Source organism: Chiloscyllium plagiosum, chromosome 23 (genome assembly GCF_004010195.1).
Source record: "Chiloscyllium plagiosum isolate BGI_BamShark_2017 chromosome 23, ASM401019v2, whole genome shotgun sequence".
In the NCBI taxonomy this organism is placed as follows: domain Eukaryota; kingdom Metazoa; phylum Chordata; class Chondrichthyes; order Orectolobiformes; family Hemiscylliidae; genus Chiloscyllium; species Chiloscyllium plagiosum.
In genome coordinates, this window is record NC_057732.1 from 6,407,895 (window position 1) to 6,431,024 (window position 23,130).

General features: G+C 44.0%; 1 protein-coding gene across 3 annotated transcripts in view; it reads left to right on the top strand.

Moving 5' to 3' along the window:
* The window catches only part of sox5 (SRY-box transcription factor 5), a 384,221-nt gene that overhangs the window by 5,265 nt on the left and 355,826 nt on the right, over positions 1-23,130 (top strand). The window contains exon 1 of one of the 3 annotated variants that reach the window (XM_043713395.1): positions 4,776-5,456. The exons of 1 other annotated variant lie outside the window; for it this stretch is intronic. The gene's annotated coding sequence lies outside the window, so the exon portion shown is untranslated. Of the gene's footprint in view, positions 1-4,775; positions 5,457-23,130 lie in introns of those variants that run through there. One more of the 3 variants, XM_043713397.1, reaches the window with a different exon arrangement.

The following is a 23,130-nucleotide window of genomic DNA, read 5'->3' on the forward strand; positions in this document are numbered from 1 at the left end:
CTAAAAGAAATTAAACCTCGCCACCTGACATGGTGGGACTTGAACCCATATCTCCAGAGTATGTATCCAGTCCCCAGTGACATCACCATTACACCTGCAATCTGGCCAGAGAGACATATATACACGTCCACATACACACATGTGGTTGATTCTTAACCACTCTCTGGGCTATGAGGGGTGGGAATTAAATGGTGTTGCAGCCAGTATACCCAAATCTCATTCGTGAATTTAAAAAATATTTTCCGCACACACACACAGCCTTTGACTGAGAGATTTGGGGGTGGGGGGGGGCGGGGGGAGACAGAAATAACAGATCATATATTTTCCTTTCATTTTAACAGCGAGGACACTCTCTAAGACCCAAGCTGATGAACGGTCCCCTGGTCACTTAAGTTTTGTACATAATTAAAAGTGCGCTCAAGTCTCAGCAAACACACACCGTGCCGCAGCTCAGACCTGTTGATAACCAAACGAGATCTTTTTGGGGGAAAAAAAAGAAACTTTTTGGTCTGTCTGGTACTGTCTTGGTAGGAGGTTAAAGAAAAGTGACCATCTCTGGTAAGGAGCAGGTTCCCCACCCCGTGCGATTCCATAGCCATTTCACACACACACACCTTGGCTCGGGATCATTCATCAGATTCGGACAGTTCAAAGGCTTAAAACTTTTGAAAATGCTTTGGACTGTTCTGTTTACAAAGCCGCTGAGGGTAACTCCGTCTGTAGCCCTGAGTGGCCGGCCCTCTCTTCAAACATACAGCGCTCCGTTGGGTTTGGTGTCCTGATGAGTAAACAGCAGCCCGCTGCCTGTGTTGAGTCAAACCCCAAATCCTGCAAGTTGACATAGACTAGGGATCAATAGAGAGAGAAGCGGGAGCATTTTATTCAATCTGGAAGAGCAGTTTGTGTTCTCACTTCTCTTGGTTAAATATTACAATGGGCCCTTGATCTGTTAAACGCAGACAACATTTTTTGTAAATCTGCAGTTTCCTAGCGAGCAGTAAACAAGAGTTATATATCTGCGTTCACCAATGAAAACGTTATTTGCAGAGGGGATTAGTAAAATAAAAGAGGGTCTGTGTAGAGACTGGATGTATCTGGAATGGGGACGGCACAATTTAAATTATGTTTAATTCAAACGGGACGAGCTGCTTCAAGTATACTTTCCTTCATTTGTTTAAAGTTAAAAATCACACAACACCAGGTTATAATCCAACACAATCACCCGATGAAGGAGCGGCGCTCCGAAAGCTAGTGTGCTTCCAGTTAAACCTGGTGTGTGATTTTTAACTTTGTACGCCCCAGTCCAACACTGGCATCTCCAAATCATTCCTTCATCTGCCTCTATTCCTGATGAAGGACTTTTGCCCGAAACGTCGATTTTCCTGCTCCTCGGATGCTGCCTGAACTGCTGTGCTTTTCCAGCACCACTCTAATCCAGAATCTGGTTTCCAGCATCTGCAGTCATTGTTTTTACCCATAGACAAAGGTGGAGGTAGCGAGTGACAGAGAGGGAGAGAGATGGAGAGTGGGAATGACAGAGAGAGAGATGGAGAGTGGGAATGACGTACAGTGCAAGAGAAAGATTGAGAGAGTGTTTTCGAGAGATGGAGAAGAGAGAATACAGAGCAAGAGATGGATGAAGACAGATATACAAATGGAGATAAAGAAAACCAGAGAGACATGCATTGATTGCAAGACATTGAAGAGAAAGAGGGAGACAGATAGAAAGACTTACAGACTGAGACCGTCATACAAATTGAGACAGAGGGAGGGATGCACGGGGGAGCACGAAGACAGAGAGAAACAGATAGAGAGACAAAGGAAGACAGAAGGACATAGACAGAGACATAGTGAGACACGTGCACTGAGGAGGGACAAAGACGGAGACTCAGGGAGAGGCAGAACCAGGAGAGAGACAATAAAGTAAGGCAGAAAGCTGCAGGAAGAGACAGGGTCGGTCAGAAAAGCTCCGAGAGAGATAACAGACGCACGGTGCTGTGTGAACCCAGCTCTATATTGATTTCGTTAAACAAACTAAAAAGGTCCAAGCAAGTGGAACGATACATATTTACACTGAAATGTGGAACAAAAGTAATGGATTGATTCAGGGAGCACGGCAGAAAGTGATAACAAATAAAATGCGTCTAACTCGCATTTAAAAGAAGCGCAACAGAAACAGACATTGTTAATCGGTGCTACTTTATAGAATGTACAATTTTCTTAGAAATATCAACCCCTGAGTGTCTTTGGAACCATTTGAGAACAGGTGAACAAACCCCGCATCTTTCAGAATATAAACGTTTCCAATTTTTTTTCTGTCTTTATAATAAACTGTCGCCGGGGCAGTGAAAAAATTCCTTCACTTGAAAACTCGAACTAATTTGATCAATTAGTGTCGGTTCCAGCCACTGGGGCTAGGGGAGAAACGGTGAGGATAGTAGGATGAAGGGAAAGATGTGATGACTGAAGGATAAGTGAGGGTGTATGTGGTGCCTGGATTCTTTGTGGAGGGCCGGTTTTGGGAGTTCGGAGGTTGACGCTGACTTGTTGGGGCAATGGTCCTCCATGTGACGACACACCAACACAGAGAGAGACACGGAGACACAAGTAAACACACAACCCCATAGACACAGGGACGCACAACACAGAAAGAAAGATACAGAGGCACAGATAATCACACAACCTCGTAGATACAAGAACAGACATAGCTACAGAAATACACAGATATAGTAAATACAGCCACATAGATTAGGGGGCACACAAAACACATAGACAAAGATACACAGGTGAAAACAGCCACTCAAACACATGGACACGCAGATACAGATATATAGACAGATAAGCACAAAGCGACCTAAGCAGTGACACACAAACAGTGATAAACGTAGACATGGTGTAAGACATACTGATAGAAACAGAAACAGTGACAGAAATACAGACAGTGCTACAGAGAGACACAGTGACACACAATATAGTGTCAGACTTATAGACACAATGGCATACACAGACACAGAAAGTGACACACACTTAGGCCCACAGGCTGAGACAGACACCACGAAAATGTCACAGTCATTGGCAGATATATTTACACAGATACAAACAGGCACCAAGTTAATTACATTTGAAAATATAGACACTGACACACCAACAGACAAACTTAATGACAGTGGCACACACTAACTCTGAGCACAGAAAGTGACACAGTGATAAAGTGAAGGACACACAGTAACACATGTGCAATGATACATGATGACATGTATTCACAGTAACACAATGACACATATACACTCAGAGCAACAGTGACATACATACACATTGATACACTGATTCTCATATTAACACATACACTTGAAGTGACATGCACTGTGACACACAAAGAAAGACACATATACAGTGACACACAGTGGCACACAGTGACACACAGACAGTGACAGAGACACACAAAGAAAGATGCACATGCAATGGCATCCACATAGTAACACGTAAAGTGACACACTCACACAGTGAGACAAATACAGTGACAGTGACACACAAAAAAGACACATAAGCAGTGATACACGTACTTGGAGTGGCACAGACAGACAGTGACACAGACGGAGACACATAGTCACAATATCACAATGACACACATTTAGTGACACAGAGTGACACAGTTCCACACACAGTGACAATGTCAGGCAAAGAAAGACACACACAGTGCCACACAGAGTGACATACATACATTGACACACACTTGGAGTGACACAGTGCACACATAAAATGGCAGTGACACAGAAAAGGAGACACTAAAACACTGTGACATGAACACTCATGGACACAGTGACAAATACTGTGACACACAGATAGTGACACACAAAGACACACAATGACACACATACTGTGACACTCATTTAAAGTGAGATACAGATTTGGAGTGACAGCGACATGTACACAGTGACACACCCAGACAATGATAGTGACACAGAGTGACACACACAAACAGTGACACTGCGATACGTACAGCTAGTGATACACAGACTGTGTGACACATGGTGACACACACAGACACACAAACAGTGACAGTGACACACGTAGACAGTGACACTGTGATGCACAACTGGTGATACACAGATTGTGACACACGGTGACACACAGACAATGACACAGAGTGACAAATAGAGTGACATACAGACAGTGATACACACAGTGACAGTGACACACACTTATACACAGTGACACACGAACAGTGACACGCAATGACAGTGACACACACTCAGAATGGAGATAGACAGAGAGTAATCCACACAGGGCTACACGCACACACACAGTGACAGACCCTGCTCGCCACCCTGTCTGATCATTGATCTCCGGCTGCTCATGCTGCACGCTGGGAAATGCTTTAAATGCCTGCGACATGGCCGCTGTCAATTGATGGCTGGAGAATGACAGCTCTGGAAGGGGAGGGGAGGGTGGAATAGAGAGGCCAGGAGAAAGCACGGTGTTCCGGGGCTGAGATTGGCGTCCCTCTCTGCCCTTTTGTTTTAATCCCCAGAGAGTGGGGGGCTCCTTAAGCCGCTGTTACCTGGGAGTTGGGGAGATGGCTTGTGGGTTGATGAAAAGGCACGGGGGCTGTTTAAAGTGAGAGGGAGGTGTGAGTCAGTGTGTGTGTGTGTGTTGGGAGGGGAGGGGAGCTGTGCGGGGCTGTGAGCTGAGCCAGGAGCGCCTCTCTCTCTCACACACACACACACACACACAGAGCGGCTCACTGTCCTCGCCCTATTGTTGCCTTTTGTTGTTTAGCTCCAGCCGCCTTATGACCAGCTCGGGGATCCTGCATCGCCCTTGACAGCAGCAGCAACACACACACACATCTCTGTCTCTCCCTGTCTCCCTCTGTGCGCCACGTCGAAGACCCCAGATCATCAACAGAACCAGGTACCGTCTCTCCAAACTGCATGGGACTTTGTTTATTTTTTGGGGGGAGGGGGTTAATAAAGAGCTCCTAAAACAGCTTCCACCTCCCCCCCCCCCAATCAATTTCTTTTTCCTGCCTTGTTTCCCTCTGTACATCCCGTCACCCCTCCTCCTTTTAGTCCAATCACTAGGTAACACACACATTAGTTGGCGAGTAAGCACGCTTTTTAACAAGTCTCCCCTGCTTAAACATGCGTTCACTTCGCACTGTCTCTCTGTCCAGATCTCTCCCTCACCCTCAGGCTTGTTTAGATCGTGGCTTTTAGTTCTGCTGTTGCTGCTGCTGCTGGGACTCCCTCTCCTCCCCTTTCCCTCCTTCCCAGGGACTGGCTTTGACGTTGGCTGGTTTTGAGAGTTGCCCGCGCTGCCGTTCGCTTTCCCCGGGTCGAACAAGGAGCTTAAAACAAGCAAAAAAAAAAGCAACAAAAAAAAAATCACCGCTTTCCGCCTGGGTCTGTGCATCTCACCCCCCCCCCCGCCTCTCCCCCCGGAGCGGGACAGAGGTTAGCAGTTTGCTCGCTGATTGTTTGTTTTGCTGTGCAATCCACTCCTTTTGAAATTCTTTATAATGTTTATGCAAAAAAAAAGTTGAAATGTTGTGATTTTGACAAGGGAAAGTTTTTTTCGGGGTGTGGTGGGTGGGGGGAGGTGGAATGGACAAGGTGCACGTTTCACGTGGGGTTTGTGCAACTCTCGGCTTGTGTCAAATGTTTTATTCTGTCTATACGTGGAGAGTTTTGCTTTGCAATGTGCAATAATGATGGGAATAGTTTAATTCCTATTTGATAGGGCGCTCGTTGCTAGTTCTGCTGAGTTACCCAGCAAGGCTGTGTGTTTTTAAAAGTTGTTTTTTTCCCCCCTTTTTAAAAAGCCTTACACACAAAAAAAATTTGCCTCATTCTTGGCTTTTGTTTGCCCCGAGAATGGGACAGCACTGAATGAATTCAGGCTTAACAATGGAGTTGAAATAACCCCAAAGCATAGAAGAAATGGCGTAATATAGAATGGAAATCATCGTGCAGTGTTGAGGGGGGAATGAAAGGTCACAGCCTACATCTACACAAGAGTTTATTATGCTGTTGCTGCATGTATTCTGTCGCGTTCTCTCTCTCTATACTTTTCACTGCCGTTTGTAAAGTCCCTCTCTCTTTAATCTCGCCCTCTCACCGGGAGTCTCAGTTCCGACCTCGCTTTAACGATGAAGAGTTGGGAAAAGTAATGTCAGGCAAGACGAGATGGACTTGATTTGTTTGTTTTTGAGGGGAGCTGGTGGTTTATTCCCTTTTAACACAAATTCCGCTCGTCCAACTGCTTTTAAATTGTGCAGTGTAAAGGAGAGAGAAATGGGGGCTTTTCGTTTTATTTATAAAAAAAATAAAACGGGGGGGTGGAGAGAAGAGAGAGATCTCGTCAGAATCTCCTCAAACCTGAGGAAGTCTCTTCGTCAGAATACCTTGGGGGAAGATTCGCATCAAAACGAGTTGTGAATGTTAGAGCATGTTATTTCTTGCGGGCTATCTGACTTACCGAGTTGTGCCAAGATATTTTGATGTGGGGGGGAAAGCATTTGAAAACGGGAGTTAGGATTTTTCTCTCTCTGTCGTCTGTCTGATTTTTTTTTTAAAAAGTTAATCGCTACGTTTATTTGCTGCTCCGATTCAAGTCTCGGCGAAAGTACCTTTATCTCTGCCAGTGTTTGTGCTGCTTTGCCTCAGACACTTCACACGGGGTCTGCATGATAGGCATCTGTCTGATCTCCCTCTGCATGCTTTCACTTTTAAGATCTCGCCTTTATTATGTAAAACAGGCAATTAGAGTTGTATCTGTTTGTTTAAAACAAAATGCCTGTTAATTAGCGTGATCAAAAAAACCCTCTCCCTTGTAGACCTGGGCTGATTGCTTTGTAGAGACTCGACATGACACACATTGTAATTCGAAGCCACTTCTGTTTGTAATCCAGCTTCCCCCTCGTTAGAGAAACAAACGGTGCTTTTTTGCTGAAGTTTTCAGGATCAAGATCTGTCTTTTCCTCCTTCCGCTCCCTCCCCCGCAGATGAGAGGGGGCTTGGTGAAGAATTTCGTGGGACTTTGCAATTCCCCTTCAGTAGCTCCCCCACCCCCGTTCTCGAAGCTCCATCTCCCCTTGCCCCTTAAACTGGCCTGAAGTCTGATTAGGTGGACACTCCTTGGGTGGACCAACAATTAGCTGGAGGGAGGGAGATTGAGAGACAACAAAACCCCCTGCAGATGCTGGAATCCAAAGTAGACAGGCAGGAGGTGGAGAAGTCGGGTGAAACCCTTCTTCAGGACTGGGGGTGGGGTGGGTGTAGGGGGAACTGCAGATAAAGGGGCTGGTGGGGGCAGGGTGGTGAAGTGGGGATAGGTGAAGACAGGTGTCAGTGGAGTGGAGTGGCTTTCAAATACTGTTTGTCAGGGAGCCTGCGTACAAACAGGGTGCAGCCCCTCTACCTTGGTTATACCCTGCCATCAGTGTAGTGTTCAATGGGAGGAATGAATCCGGTTGGCAGCAGGGAGCAGTGGGAGGGAGAGGCTGGGAAGGGAGGTTAGTTGAAATTGGAGGACTCCATGTTGAGTCCTCCGGACTGTAGGCTGCCCAGGTGGAAGGTGGGGTGTTATTCCTCCAATTTGCAATGTGATTCATTGTAGCAATGGAGGAGGCCAAGGATGGTCATGTCAGATTGGCAATGGCAATGGGAAGGGGAATTAAAGTGGGCGGTGACTGCAAGGTCCGGCCGTAATCCTAGGGAATGGTTCACCAAGCATCTCAGCTGGGCCCGCAGGATAAAACAGAACTCCCCTTCTCACTTCTATCCTTGGCCTCCTCCGTTGCCACAATGAACCAAACATGCAAATTGGAGGAACAACACCTAACCTTCAGCCTGGGCAGCCTACAGCTCAGAGGACTTAATGTTGAGTGCTCCAATTTCAAATAACCTCCCTTCCCAGCCCCTCTCCCTCCCTTCCGCACCTCCCAGCCACCTAATGGATTCATTCCTCCCATTCACCAACCAGGTCGTACCCTCTACCTGTCTTTACCTATCCCCACTTCACCACCCTGCCCCCATCACCCCCTTTATCTGCAGCTCCCCCTACACCCACTCCTAGGCCGGAGGAAGGAAAGTGGCTATTACTGCTAATCTGAGAATAGAGTGGGATAGGGTCTCATTCTAGACAACAGTGGAGTGGCTTTCAAATACTGTTTGTCAGGGAGCCTGCGTACAAACAGGGTGCAGCCCCTCTACCTTGGTTATACCCTGCCATCAGTGTAGTGTTCTGAAGGCAAGGTGGGGTGGCAGGGTGGCTCAGTGGTTAGCACTGCTGCCTTACAGTGTCAGGAGATCAGGGTTCGATTCCAGCCTCGGGCGATTGTCTGTCTGTGTGCAGTTTGCACATTGTCCCTGTGTCTGCGTGGTCTGCTCCAGTTTCCTCCCACAAGCTAGAGATGTGCAGGATTCTATGAAAGTTTGAACAAGACACTTCAGCTGTGACTCCCTCAAGAGCTCACAGATCTCATGGGTTGGATTACAATCTGTTTACGGGACATGTTAATTATTTCCACAATTAATGAATAGAGAATTAAAATAAGCTCAGTTTAAATTAGATATGCTTTAGTAATGCAGACAACCTCTGTAAGCAAAAATATATATGTTAAAAAGAATGGTAAAAGGTAAAGTTGTCGTAGTCTTACCAGACCATGGAGCTGCTGTCTTGTTAGAGAGGGAGAGAGAGATGACAGGTAGTAGTTTAACTTAAGGGTCACCATGCCTCAGACAAGGGGAATGTTTGAGAAAGAGAGTCCATGGTAACTCCAGCAGGTGATGGGAGTTGAACTCACACTGTTGGCATCACTCTGTATCACAAACCAGTTTTCCAGTGAACTGAATAAGCTGACACTCATTATCATATCTGCATGCATGTCAGCATATGGATCCTTCAAAACTGGAGTCAGAGAAAGGGCCTTCATCATTACGAATGTAGACTGCTCAGCTGTACGTCTTCAGCAGTTTCTGTTTCCACTTTAGAAAGCCACTGCCTGTAATTTTATTATTTAGCCTATCGATTTATTAATTGTCATCTGTTCTCAATTTGAGCATAATTGAACCTCAGAGTCTGACATTAGAGTCAGTGAATTTCTGCCAAGGTGAACATTTCTCACTGAACCTGGCAGCTTTTTCTTATGAACTGTGTCCTCACCTTGATAAGAAGTTTGAGGTAGCAAACATTTTTTCTTGGTAATTGCCGGTAGTTCTACTCTGGGCTTTGCTGGCCTGATTCGAATTGTGTTGGGACAGCCTGAAGTGTTTTGTGTCCAATGGAGTACTTTTCAAAGTGAATCAAATCTGCTATGATGTTTGAAATGTAGTAGGCAATTTTAACAAAGCAAGCACCAAACACCCAAAATATTGGCAATGCACTTTGCCTGGTTTAGTGATGTTGGTTGAAATACAAATACTGCCTGTAACATCAGCGATAATATTCTTGCTGTAATTCATTTGCTAGCACCTAACATGGGTATTGTTGAGAAAGGAAGCATACTGTCGATCGTTTTGATCTCTGGATCTGACAGATGCAAGAATGCCAAAATTCAAAGGGAGCAACAAGTTACGTCACATGAGGAGAAAAAAACATGCTAATTGGTGGAGGTCGTTTGCAATAGGCAGAGTACTTGCTAAACTCAGAACCTACTGACTAAAGTGAGATGATTCTGCAATTGGACAGTATTAGCTGAATAACAATGAGTGTGCTAACAATTATACTAATGACCAAGTTAAGATTATCAGCTGGGCTCACAATGTGACTGACTTAATGCTTGCAGAAAGTAACAAATATTCATATGCAGGGACCTGCCCTCTGCAGAAAAAGGAACATGTTTAGGCATTGTATCTTTTTTTGACAAAACCTAGTCAACTCTAGTTTCCTGGTGCATTCTCCATGGCAATGGGATAAGAGACAATTTGTAAATGAATCAGCACACTTTTCTCATATTCCTTAGAAATCATCTATTGTCTTGATGAGTATGAGGTGATGAGTATCAATGGCATGTCTTGATCTTCAGCAATACCTCGGCTGTTCTCCAAAACCATTCTGTGGGAATGTTTATGTCCATCTGACAGGGTATACAGGACCTCAGCTTACCATCTTACCTGAAAGATGATGTCTCTGACAAGTCCGCATTGGTAATGTGCTCTAATTTCTGGCATGGGATTTAAAACCATAGCCTTTAAATAGCTCATGGGTTCACAGTCTCTGAACACATTTAAAACTAAGGTGAGGAGAAATTTCTTCACTCAAAGGCCATGAATCATTGGACTTCTGTACCCCAGAGAATCACTTTTGCACGTAGTCAGAACAGAGGTTGATAGATGTTTGGATATGAGGGAATTACAGGATGTAGAGTTAGTGTAGGAAGTTGTAATTGAGATAGATAAATCAGCAATCATTTCTTGACTGGCACAGCAGACTTGATGGGCTCAATGGCCTACATTAACTCCTATTTCTTACATTTTTACATAATGGCCAGGAGATGACAGTGTTACCAACTGAAGCAAGGTTGGGTATTTTACTGAACTTCAGCCTGTGCTGTGGAGACTCCTAGCTGCTGGCGTGGTCAGGAGTTGGCTGCAAGCACCCTCCCCAAGCTGTGACAGAGGACTTTGAACGACACGAGTCAGACTGATAGCCTAACTGTAGCAGAGGAGTGCTTCAGATTAAATAATCCAGTATTTAGATGGCTGCTGGAGGGAGCCTTCATCTCACTCTGAACTCTTTTGCTCCTGTCATCCTAGCCCAGTCTCCTGATCAGCAAGTTTGTTGCAAGATCAGGCAGAGTGCTGTCAACACATTCTCTTGCATGGATGCTTTGAGATTATGAAGAATGAGTGAATGTCACATTATTGAACTCCAGAGTGTTCATAAATGAAAGATTTGCATTTACATAGCGACTTCTGTGACTTTGAAATACTGTCTTTCTGAAATTCTGTTGTACTGTAGGAAGTGTGGCATATCAGCTTATGTAGAGCAAGCTTCCACAAATAGCGATAAAATTAGTATTCTTGTCAGTGAAGGTGTTAAGGCTTACAGAATCAAGGTATATTAATGGGGCCAAGGTAGAGATTGACCTTATTGATTGGAACAACAGGCTGAATGGCCTATCATCTTGATCTTAAGTTTCTGTAATTTATTTTAATGTATTTGCTTTAACTATTTGCTGGGACGCTGGTGAGAACTTTCCTGTGTGTTCTTCAAAAAACTGTCCAACATCCAACATAGGATTCATGATGAATGCAAAAGACAGCTTCCTCACCTGTACAGCATTCCTGCAGTAAAAGTCTCGATGTCTCTGGAATTGGACTTTGAACACACCGCTTTCTGACTGGGATACGCTGAGCCACAGTTGACAGTGACAGAAATACTGCTGTGGAAAGTTCAACTCCACAGCGAGCTGAACACATTCTCTTGTGTTTAACCAGATCTGCCCCGAGCCCATACAATTAAACACTGTGTAGCATTTCAAAGTGACAGTCAGTGCCAGGATTCGAACCTGCAGTTGTCTGTTTGGGATATCTTTGCTTCTTTGGATGTTTTTTGTGATGACATAGCCTGACTCAGTGCCATCAGCTCCACCTTTTGATGTGGAAAGCTTTATCCTATAAAGTGTGAGAGGTAACAGAGAGTGGTGACTGTCAGTCACAATCTCACTGTCTTCAACTAAGAGATTCTGAAGAATGCTTTCACTTTAAAATGCACAGCTGTGTGGTGTCAATTCCTTTAACCCCAGAGTGAAGGTTGTCTGCTTAAACCACTGATTTCAGTTCTCTCAGTGCATTTAGTTGGGAAAAGTCACTCTGTTAAGATGGGAACAGGAGGAGGCCATTTGGCCCACTCCTCTCCCCTAACTTGTTCCCCCTATTCAGCCACATCATGGCTGATGTGTACAGGATTTCACTTCCACTGGAGCCTTTGTTTTAACTCTCCACCAAACTCCAACACACTCCAACTCCAACTAATAGTAATTTATACCAAATTTGTAGCGTTACAGATATTTGTAAACATGAAGTTTGTTTTTCAGTTTTTACATGCACTTTTGATTCATTTACCTTTGTGTGGCTCAGATTTCTTCAGCTTTTTTTTCATAAGAGTCAGGAATTTTCAGGAATTTAGTTCAGCAGATGGTGCGTGTTAGAAAACGATCGTGCAATTTGAAAGGTGCAAAGACATTCTGTACTCTAAGTTTGTTTGCATACAGTTTACCTTGACGTGCTCTGCTCTTCTGGTGTAAATTGAAATGGGACCATACCTCGTACACATTGGCTCCTGGAGCAACTCCCATCTGTCTCACTGAGGCACCCTCTAAAGTGACGGGTTTGCTGAAGCCTGTGGTGTGCTATATCAAGGGAAGATCAAGGTTTTAGAATTGGCTCAGGCAGGTGATGAAGGCAACGACAGTGACTTACATTGATACAAGCACTATTTTTATTTACCTTGGGAAATGGCTCCTGGCGTTTGGCAACAGGCTAACTGAGCAAAAATAGACATTGGATCCAAAGAAGGTGATCTTAGGTCAAGTAGAAATGCAATTGAAAGAGGATGATCTTAGTACTAGAGGGAGAGAGATTTGGAAGGGAATTTTCTGTCTTTCCGGGTATTTGAAGACATGGATACTATTGGTAGAGCGATGGGGAGTGGAATTGGATGAATATTTCACTTTGCGCAGAATGGATAAACTTGTATTTATAAAGTGCCTTAGCCACCTTTTAGGATTTGAGGGTTTTGTAGTTGAGTGAAATACTTTTGAAACATGGTTTCCATTATAACATGTGGAAATACAGCAGTCAATTTGCACACAGCAAGCTCCCACAACCAAAAATGAGATATTGCTCCAGGATTAAATGTTGAACTAGACCAACACTCTCTGCAGCTTTCCCTGACTATGCCCTCATTTCAAACCTCAAAAGTTGTCCTGATCTCATCCTCCTCCTCTCTTTCTCCCCCCCTCCCTCCCCTCCCAAGAACCATGGGTTTGGTGAGGGGTGGGGGAAGAACTGTGGAAGGGGGACAGTGGTGAGCAGAAACTGTGATGGGGCAACTATGGAGGTAAAGTGTTTAATCCACAGCGTTTTTAAGGTGGTTGCAGCCTGATTGGAGGCCTGGTTCTGGTTCCAGTTCCAAAACTGTTGGTGAAAAAATCTGTTTTCTACAAAACCTATCCACCATGAAAGAAAATATGAGGATTTAAAGGGATTACAAACTTCTTAAGGCTTGTTCAGACCCTTACAGAGGGCAGTGTTGCCTCAGAGGTCATGACCCCAAAATCTTGTCTGGGTTAGAGAAGCAGTGGATTGAGACACAGAAAAGAGCCAGCTCTTTTTTAAAATGGTGGCCTTGCATCTTTTACATCCATCTGAGAGAAAAGGTGGAACATTTGGAAGACAGCCCCTTCACCAACATGGCAATCCCAAAATGAGTCAGGGTTGGAAATGTGGTCATTCAGTGAAGTAGAGATTGACTTTCCTTTTCTTCACTGGGAAGTATGACTTGGACCATTAATCCAAGACTGAGATCTTACTTCCATAATCACATTCCATTGATGGATTACCTCCAGGAAGTGTTCATAATTCTGACTCCGTGCTCTACACAGTCTACTTTCCTTAATTCAAAACTACATTAATTTAAATTGTTGCTTAATTTGAACAGAAATCATAAGCAAAACACCTGCTGAGCAGTTTTATTAAAATTGGGTAATTTGATCTCCTGGATAATTTTAACTTCAAATTAGCAATACTGTCATTGTGACCTGGTAGTTTTTAGTTACTGGATACATTACCTTGTAGATTTGACTAATACTCTAGAGAAAACCACTTCAAATCCCACCATGGTAGCTTGAGAATTTAAGTTCATTTTTAAAAGAAAATCTGGTATCAGTAAAAATGTTCATGAATCTATTGGGTTGCTATGGAAATATAACACCTAATCGCTTCACTGATTTAGGGAAGGAAATCTGCTGTTGTTGTTAGGGCTGGCCTATATACAACTCCCCAGTTGCACAACAGCTTTCAGATCACTTTTGAGTTGCCTGGGCAAACCACTCAAGGCAGCTGGCATCGGATGGTAAGTGCTGACCTTGCCAGTGATGTTGACCTCCTGAGAATTAATTGTTGGAAAGGAAAGTATCCGTGAAATGTTTTACAGCATATTTGAAGCATTGAAGAGATATACAGCATGGAAACAGACCCTTTGGTCTAACAAGTCCATGCCGACCATGTTCCCAAACTGAACTAGTCCCTCCTGTGTACACTTGGCCCATACCTCTCCAAATATTTCTTGTCCATGTACTTATTCAATTGTCTTTTAAATGTTGTAATTGTACTTGAAACCACCTCTTCCTGTGGAAGTTGATTCCACATACCAACCACTCTCTGTGCAAAAAGAAAAATGGCCCCTCATGTCTTTTTTAAACCTTCCTCTTCCCACTTTCAAAACATGCCATGACACAAAAACAGAAGTTGCTGGGAAAGCTCAGCGGGTCTGGCAGCACCCGTGAAGAGAAATCAGAGTTAGCATTTCTGGTCCGGTGATTGCAAAGATGACCTGAGGAAGGGTCGTCAGATCTGAAACGTTAACACTGATATCTCTTCACAGATGCTGCCAGACCTTCTGAGATTTTCCACAAACTTGTGTTTTTTGTTTCTGATTTACAGCATCCAAAGTTCTTTTGGTTTTTAAAAATAGGCCCCCTAGTCTTGAAATCCCCCACCCTCAGGAAAAGATGCCTGCTATTCATCTCCTCTCTGCCCCTCATGATTTTATAAACCTCTGTAAGGTCACACCTCAGCCTCCTACACTCCAGTGAAAAACATCCCAGCCTGTCCATCCTCTGTCTATAACTCAGCCTTCCATTTCTGGCAACATCCTGATAAATATTTTCTGAACCCTCTCCAGCTTAATGTCCTTCACACAATAGGGCGACCAGAACTGGACATAGTACTGCAGAAGCTCTTCAAGGTCACGTGACCGTCCAGCACTTAAGCGAGCTTCTCTTTAATTTACTCTTCTTCCCATGTGACATGATTTACTCCAAAATGACAGTTAAATGGCATTGACTAAGCTTCAATACTGCTGCCAGGATTATAATAAATGTTAAAGAAATGGGCTGGTGAGTGTTTTATCCATGAACCAAGCTGTAAGTTTTTCTTTTGAGAAATAACGCAGTGCCATCAGAAAGCTTTCAAATTAGGATTATCAAGTCTCAACAAAAAATGTGTTGAGTTTCTTGCTTTGACCAACAGAGCCCTAAGAGGTTCATGCACTGTCCTGCTATTGGATAGCTTAACTTGAAACTGGATGAGTTCTGCACCTCATGGATGCCAGAGAAACTTTGGTTCCTCAGGAGAAGTCACATAAAAAAAAGTTGCAGATTTTTCAGAGCAGAATTCTGAACGTGTAGATGAATTTGTCGGCAAATTGCAGAACGTCAGAACTAATCTCACTTGCCTTCTTTTATCTCTGTCGATTTTTACTTACTGTGTCAGACTTGATCAAAGAAAGATCTTGCACTTTAACAACCTTTCTCCAGGATGGCATAACAAATGAAGTATTATTTGAAGTGTAATTGCTGTTGTGATTTATAAAACACAATGTAGCTAGTGTGTGTGTGCATGGCAAAAAACCACTAACAGCAATATGGCAGTCACTGGAGCACCTCTTGTTTCGTGCTGTTGGTTGTGGTATAAATATTGGCCAAGGCATCAGAGATCTCACCTGCTGTTCTTTCAAATAGTGCTGTGGAATCGTTTGCACATCCTTCCTGAGATAGCAGAGAACGCCTCAGTTTAGTGTCCCATTTGAATGCAGCATCTCTGCCAGTGCAGTGCTTCCTCTGTCTAAGACGAGAAGGATCAGCCCAGATTGTGGGCTCATAACTTTGGACTGGGATGCCTCTGAGCTGTGATAGCAATATTGTTTTCTGCGGTGCCAGGAGATAAGATGATATTTTTGTGGTTTTGAAATAGAATACTGAAGCTGCACAACTTTCACTGCATCACAAAGTGACAGAGGGGAGATGCACTCAGATGCTATACTATAAGTTCAAACTCTCGCCCAACCTTTCTTGTACTTGCCTGATCAGTCTTTTCAGGGGTTTTGTTTGGAACTGATTTGAAAGATGGAGAAAGAGGGTCAGTGATGAGGGACACCGTTTTAAAGTGAATGCAGGGGCTTTAGAGAGGATTTGCAAAGAAACTTCTTTTACCCAGAAGATTTTGGGGTCGGAATACACTGCCTGGGAGGGTACTTGATGTGAGAAACCTTGCAACCTTTAAAATGGATGCAGATGTGCCAGTACATCACCTGACGAAGGGGCAATGCTCCGAAAGCTTGTGATTTTAAATAAACCTGTTGTACTGTAACCTGGTGTTGTGTGATGTCCGACCTTTAAAAAGTACTTGGAAGTGCCGTAACATTCAAGATTGTGTGCCTAGTGCAGGAAAGTGGGACTAGTGTATGTCGTGTATATCTTTGATGGTATAGCCTTGATGGGAGACGAATACTTCTGTACTGTTTGATTTTATAAAATACAGATGTGTACACACGATGTCAGTTCACACTATCATAGACAAAATCATAGCAACTTGAAGCATGGAAGAAGGCTATTTGGCCTCTTATATTTCTGCCAGCCCTTTGGAATATGCCAGGCTGTGAGGTTGCAGATTCTGGGAGTATTCATCATTAACTGTTGCTGCTGATTCATACACCTCAAGTATGCCCAGTTTTGTGCTGTTTTATAGGAACTGGAGCACCCGGATTGGCATGTTCCTCATTCCTCCATCACCATCAAGCTAGATTGTCATCTGGCTTGGTCAATGAGGAATGCTGAAGAACTCGGAGCTACAGTAGGCAGATCTACAAATGATGTGGCACCTTGGTGAAGTTCCAGTACAGCATGATGCAATCCTGTAATCCCTACCCCGCACTGTGCCATGTCGAGGTACTCATGGTCATGGGCAATGAAACAATCAGCAATGCGTTTCTAATGATGGGGGAGCTCAGCACTTGAGTGTAAAAGATAAAGCTGAGGTGTATGCACCTTCTGCCAATCTTCAGTCAATTGGTCTCGCTCAACTTGAGAAAAACAAAGGGCTATGCACCCCACCAAAATCCCAGCTGAAATGCTGTGATCCTAAATTAGCGCACTTTAGTTTCAATATTGCTTCAACAGTGGTATTTCCCTGCACATTTTCCCAATTATGAGCTATCCTGGAAAGACAGGACAAATTTCAATCCTGCCATTTAATGCTGCAAGAGCCAACTGGCAACTATCAGTAATACAATGGAAACAGTCATCATTAATGCCAGAAAGTGGCAGTTATCTGTTCACGGGTGCACAGTTTAGATTCTGCCAAAACTCCATGATTTCTTGAACTGGTTCTATCCAATGTGATGCGCAATCTGTTGTCTACCTACAGTGGGGAAAGCCATTGTCCTCCAATCCAGCCCGCTCACTCGTAAACCGATTGGTCTTGACTGCGCTCCTGTTGCATCATTACTTGAGGAAACTGGCCAAGCAGCAGGTTCTCAGCTGAGCTGCATTCTGACTTGTCCATCAATTAACGTTGGTTTTAAAATGTATGCATTCGTAAATAATTTATGTCAGGCTGCAGTTTCATGTTTACATCAAACACTTTCCAAGTTGTAAATAACAGAGTATTGGCTTTTAAGACCCTCTTTTATGTCTTGTGGAATCAATATTGTCTGTTGCAGATGGCAGTCTGGCTGTGATAGATGAAGTGCTCACTAGCCTTCAGTAACTATGTTGACTTTCATGCTTTTGTTTTGCTATTTGACACATTAAATATTCTTTTTCAGAAGGGGTTTTTACACTTCCTGCCATAATGCTGACAACAGGTCAATTTTGTCTTTGCTTGAATGCTCAATGTAGCTACACAACGTTGCACAAAATGGCCTGGGAGATGGGGAGATATTTTTGGAATGATCTAGAATGCACTGCCTGAATGGCTGTCGGAAGCCAATTCAGTTCTAATTATCAAGAGCAATTGGGCAACCACTTGAAATGGGAAAACTCAAAACATTATAGTGAAAGAACAAGGGAAAAGTTGGATTAATTGGATTGTTTCTTTTATAGACTCAGCACAGGCACAATGGGCTGGATGGTTAATGCTATACAGTTCGATGACTTATGTTGATTCATGGAGAAAATACAATAAATTTAAGATTTAATTTCAGCTCAAATACATGTGGGAAATGTGTGATTATTTTACATAGCGTATTTGAAAGTAAACCTTCAGTCTTGTACATTCACTTAGTGCAGATACAACCCAAGCATCAATGCAGGTCTGATCTCCTGTGCTTATCAACACTCTAATGAAGCAACATCTGTAATATAATTTTTGACTGCAAAAAAAACAGGGTTGCTGAGAGGATTTTATGAGGATTAATCTTGGTATATGTGCACATCATGTCACTGTTGAATAGATGAGTGCTTATGCATATGTGCCAAACATTGTCGGAGCTGAATCACATTAGTACCATGAGGCAGTAGGATAACCTGAAGGATATTTGGAGGCAAAGTATTTCAATAATGAAATCACGTTGATTTTCAAGGTGGGGAATGCTTTATGGTCAGTTTCTGGTGTCCCAACTCAGTGATTCTCCAAGCTTTTTGTTGGAAGAATGAATTTTTCAAATAATCATGGACAGAATTCAACCTGAAAAGTGTTGGTTTGGGGGGAGGAGGGGGAGTGGGATGTTGCTTGACCCAACCCCCCATGGGTGAGGTGGAGCTGGCCTTGCCTGGATTTGGCCAGCTAGCCCCATGACTCAGGTCTTTAGATGGCGCAGGGCAGAAATGTCACCTCCCCCATTCTTGGCCCCTATTTAGGGAGGGAGACCAACCTCCTCGGGGGCTGCTGGCTAATCCAATGGCAGGTGGTGCTCTTGTCCCCGAGCCGCGCCACTAGGACTCTCACCAGGACCGAGTTGGCAGGCTCTAGTGAGGGGTTGGGGGGCTGAGGTTGATGTCGCAGGGAGAGAGGGGGTGGCAATGAAGTCATCTTCAATGGGCACTTCTCCCCAAAGCCATTAACTGGCCACTTAAGGGACTCAATATGCCCATGGTCAAGAGTGTTCCTGCTGCAGGTGAGATACTTACTTACTGGGCAGACAGGTGGCGTGCATAGCATTGGTGCCATTTAGTGCCAAACTGGGGTAAAATGGGCATGGAGGACAGCCCTATCAATTCCCCATCCATATTTTATGTCAATACTCATGACATCAGGGCAAATTTGGATTCTGGCACCCTTTCTCTGTGTTGCTGTGTAGTTAAATATTTTCATGTCTTCCCTGTTTTGAAGATTGAACTGAATTGGCACTACCAGACGTGTTGGCTGCAGGGTTTCCCCAGGATTATCTTCCTTTTGAAACAAAAATAGAAATTGCTGGAAAAGCTCAGCAGGTCTGGCAGCATCTGTGAAGAGAAATCCAGAGGTAACGTTTCCTTCCTCAGAACTGGCTCACCCGACCTGAAACACCAACTCTGATTTCTCTCCACGTGTACTGCCAGACCTGCTGAGCTTTTCAGGCAATTTCTGGTTTTGTTTCTGAACTGTTCTCAGTGTTGATGACACATGTAGTTTCCTCTGAAGTGAGACAACCAGCACAGTCTATGCTGGACACGTGTTGGCTATACCCTGCTCCCATTTGCAGAACATCCACTCAAGTGTCTTTTCATTCATGCCGTGCTCTCTGATAGATTTAAGAAGTTCTCAACCAAAATAGTTTGAGAATTATTCAGAATCTTGCACATGTTCCTCTTCTCCATTAGGTTGCTTTAATTGATTATATATTTTGCCTCCAGACTTCCTTCAGGGTATTCCTATTCTTCTATAGCACCAACCTGGTTCAGCCTTGACAGTATGTTACATAAGCAGTCATCCATTCCAGCAGTAAGATATGTGCATGCACCATGATTAATCTCACCTTACAGAGCCTTGGAAGATCAGGTCAGTTAGTTGTTAATGGGGGTCATAGTTGATTAGTGTCGTGTTGAAAGTGGATGGCTTGGGGCCTAAATTCATCACACGTCTTGATCTCTGTGATGGTTGTAAGCCAAGTCTGTTGAGGTTGTAATTTGTGGATGGACGTAATGTGTCAAGGGGTTAAGTTTCCATCTCCGTTTACCATGGCTTTGTGATTGAGGTAATCCTGTTTCTAAGAAGGGAATATTGAGTATTCATGGTCTCCTCACAATTTGTTGAGCAACAGCAGTGGGTGAGGCGTAATCAAGCAATTGGACCCAGGAAGATCTGAGGAGATGGAAGAAAATAACAATAATGGAGGAAAAAGACTAAAACAGACAAAAACCGAGACCATCTAGCTTCTTCCATATGGTTTTGATGTCTTGCGTATCACATTTTAGGTATTCCCAACCCACCCCAGAGCCATATAATCCTCTGGGAGAAGCACAAAGCAGGAGACCTATGTTGTAGCAAATTGAATTTAATCAGTTGCTGGGTGAAAGTGGTCAACTCTCTCACAGCTCAAATACTGGGGCGATTAAAATTAGTTTGCCTTTTGTGATTTTGAATAGCTAAGTACAATTTTGTTCAGTTTAACTGTTGTTAAATTTGAAAGGATTCAGAAAAGATTTAAAAGGATGTTGCTGGGGTTGGAGGGTTTGAGCTATAGGGAGAGGCTGAATAGGCTGGGTCTGTTTTCCCTGGAGTGTCGGAGGATGAGGCGTGACCTTATAGAGGTTTATAAAATCATGAGGGGCATGGATAGGGTGAATAATTTTTTTTCCCAGGGTAGGGGAGTCTAGAACTAGAGGGCATAGGTTTAAGGTGAGAGGGGAAAGATATAAAAGGGATCTTTTTTTGTTTTCATGTGGAGGGTGGTGTGTGTATATGGAATCAGCTACCAGAGGAGGTGGTGGAGGTGGGTATAATTACAGCATTTAAAAGGTATCTTGATAGGCCCATGAATAGGAAAGGTTTAGAGGGATATGGGGAAAATATTGGCAAATTAATTTAGGATATCTGGGTGGCATGGACGAGTTGGATGGAAGGGTCTGTTTGTGTGCTGTACAACTCTGACTTGATGACATTTTCATTCTCACAAAGGGTCGATTCAGGTCTAAGATGTAAAGCTGCGCCTCTGTGTAACTTCCACACAATTAAACTCCTTTTGTGTCATAAGGAATGTACGAAAAGCATCATCACGAGGTAAATACTAAGAAAGTTCTGAGTGCCCTTATAGGATCACTTAGAAGTCAATTTGGTTCAAATAACATTTTGTTTGAACAAAAGATTAACTGAATATATTCTGTGCTGTACAGAATGTTGTAAATGTGTGTTTTTCTGGCACTCGACCCTAAGTTAACAGCCACCCAGGTAAATGGAGTTTCTGCCAGTGATCAAATGGAATGTTTGGAGGATGCCAGATGTATACTGATCAGCTGTATTGATAAGCAAGCTCCTGAGGAAGTCTGGTGTGGATTACACATTGGAAAGCTACTCTGCACTTAGTGAAGCCCTTCAGACTCAGAAGCTCACTCCTGGCTTGCAGATCAGTGTGAATATGGACTCTGAATCGCACCAGACTCTGTCTTTGCCTTTTCGGTAGGCATCTGTTGGTATGGTACAGAATGGTGATTCATGCCTGCACTGCCGCCATTTGGCATCTGTACAGCTGGATTGTTCAGCCTGAGGCATGTAGTACGGTGAACATTGCAAAACACAGGCTTGTTCAGGCATCATGTTGTGCTGTGCTCAATCCACTAGAAAATGCAAATGGGAGAAAGTGCAGGACCCCAGTCAATTAGGACTGAGCAGTTTTACTGGTTCCCATTAACAATTAGCTGTAGCACCTTTAGCATGGTCAACAAGTCTTTAGTTGTCTCACAGGAGGATAAACGAACAGAATTTGACACCAGGTCAAACGAGGAGAGATTGGGACTGGTGACCAAGCACGTGGTCCGAGAGGTAAGTTGTAATATTGAAGGATGATGTGTGGGCATACAAGGAAGAAATTGCTGAGTTAGGACAAATTGCTGAAAGCGTGGCCATCAATTGTGGTGTGAAGAAAAGTAAGGATGGACAGGAGTTTGGTATTGGGGAAACACAGGGATCTCAGAAGACTGCAGGTCTAGAGGTTATAGAGGTAGGTCAGGGAGGGGTATGAACATTATTTAACCTCTGAAGGCATGCTCTGTCCGAAATGAATTAACTATCCTGCAGTCCTTCTGGATGTCAGATTAATCCTAGAATCAGCCAAAATCTCCCCTTCAAATGCAGTGCCCATTCTCCAGTTCATGCCAGGTGGTTGCTTAGGTCACCTGTGCAGTGATTTGGATTTTCTAATTGAGTTTTAAACTTGGTACTAGATCCTGTTGTTCTGCCAGCCACACCTTTTATCACATTTTGCATTTGACTCTGAGAAATCATTAAAGTCCCAGCCATCTTTTGATGGGATGTTAAACGAAAGCCCTACCTTTTTGACTGACTTGAAAAGATTCTCAATCGGAAGAGCAGGTGAGTTTTCCCAGATGATCTAGGAGAAAGTGAGGACTGCAGATGCTGGAGATCAGAGCTGAAAATGTGTTGCTGGAAAAGCACAGCAGGTCAGGCAGCATCCAAGGAGCAGGGGAATCGACGTTTCGGGCATGAGCCCTTCTTTAGGAATGAGGAAAGTGTGCCAAGCAGGCTAAGATAAAAGGTAGGGAGGAGGGACTTGGGGGAGGGGCGTTGGAAATGCGATAGGTGGAAGGAGGTTAGAGAGACAGGCCGCCTACTTGCAGAATGTTTCAGAGAACACCTCGGGGACACCCGGACCAACCAACCCAACCACCCCGTGGCTCAACACTTCAACTCCCCCTCCCACTCCACAAAGTACATGCAGGTCCTTGGACTCCTGCATCACCAGACCATAGCAATATGACAGCTGGAGGAAGAGCGCCTCATCTTCCACCTAGGAACCCTCCAACCACAAGGGATGAACTCAGATTTCTCCAGTTTCCTCATTTCCCCTCCCCCCACCTTGTCTCAGTCCCACCCCTCGCACTCAGCACCACCTTCCTACCCTCCAATCTTCTTCCTGACCTCTCTGCCCCCACCCCCACTCCGGTCTATCACCCTCACCTTAACC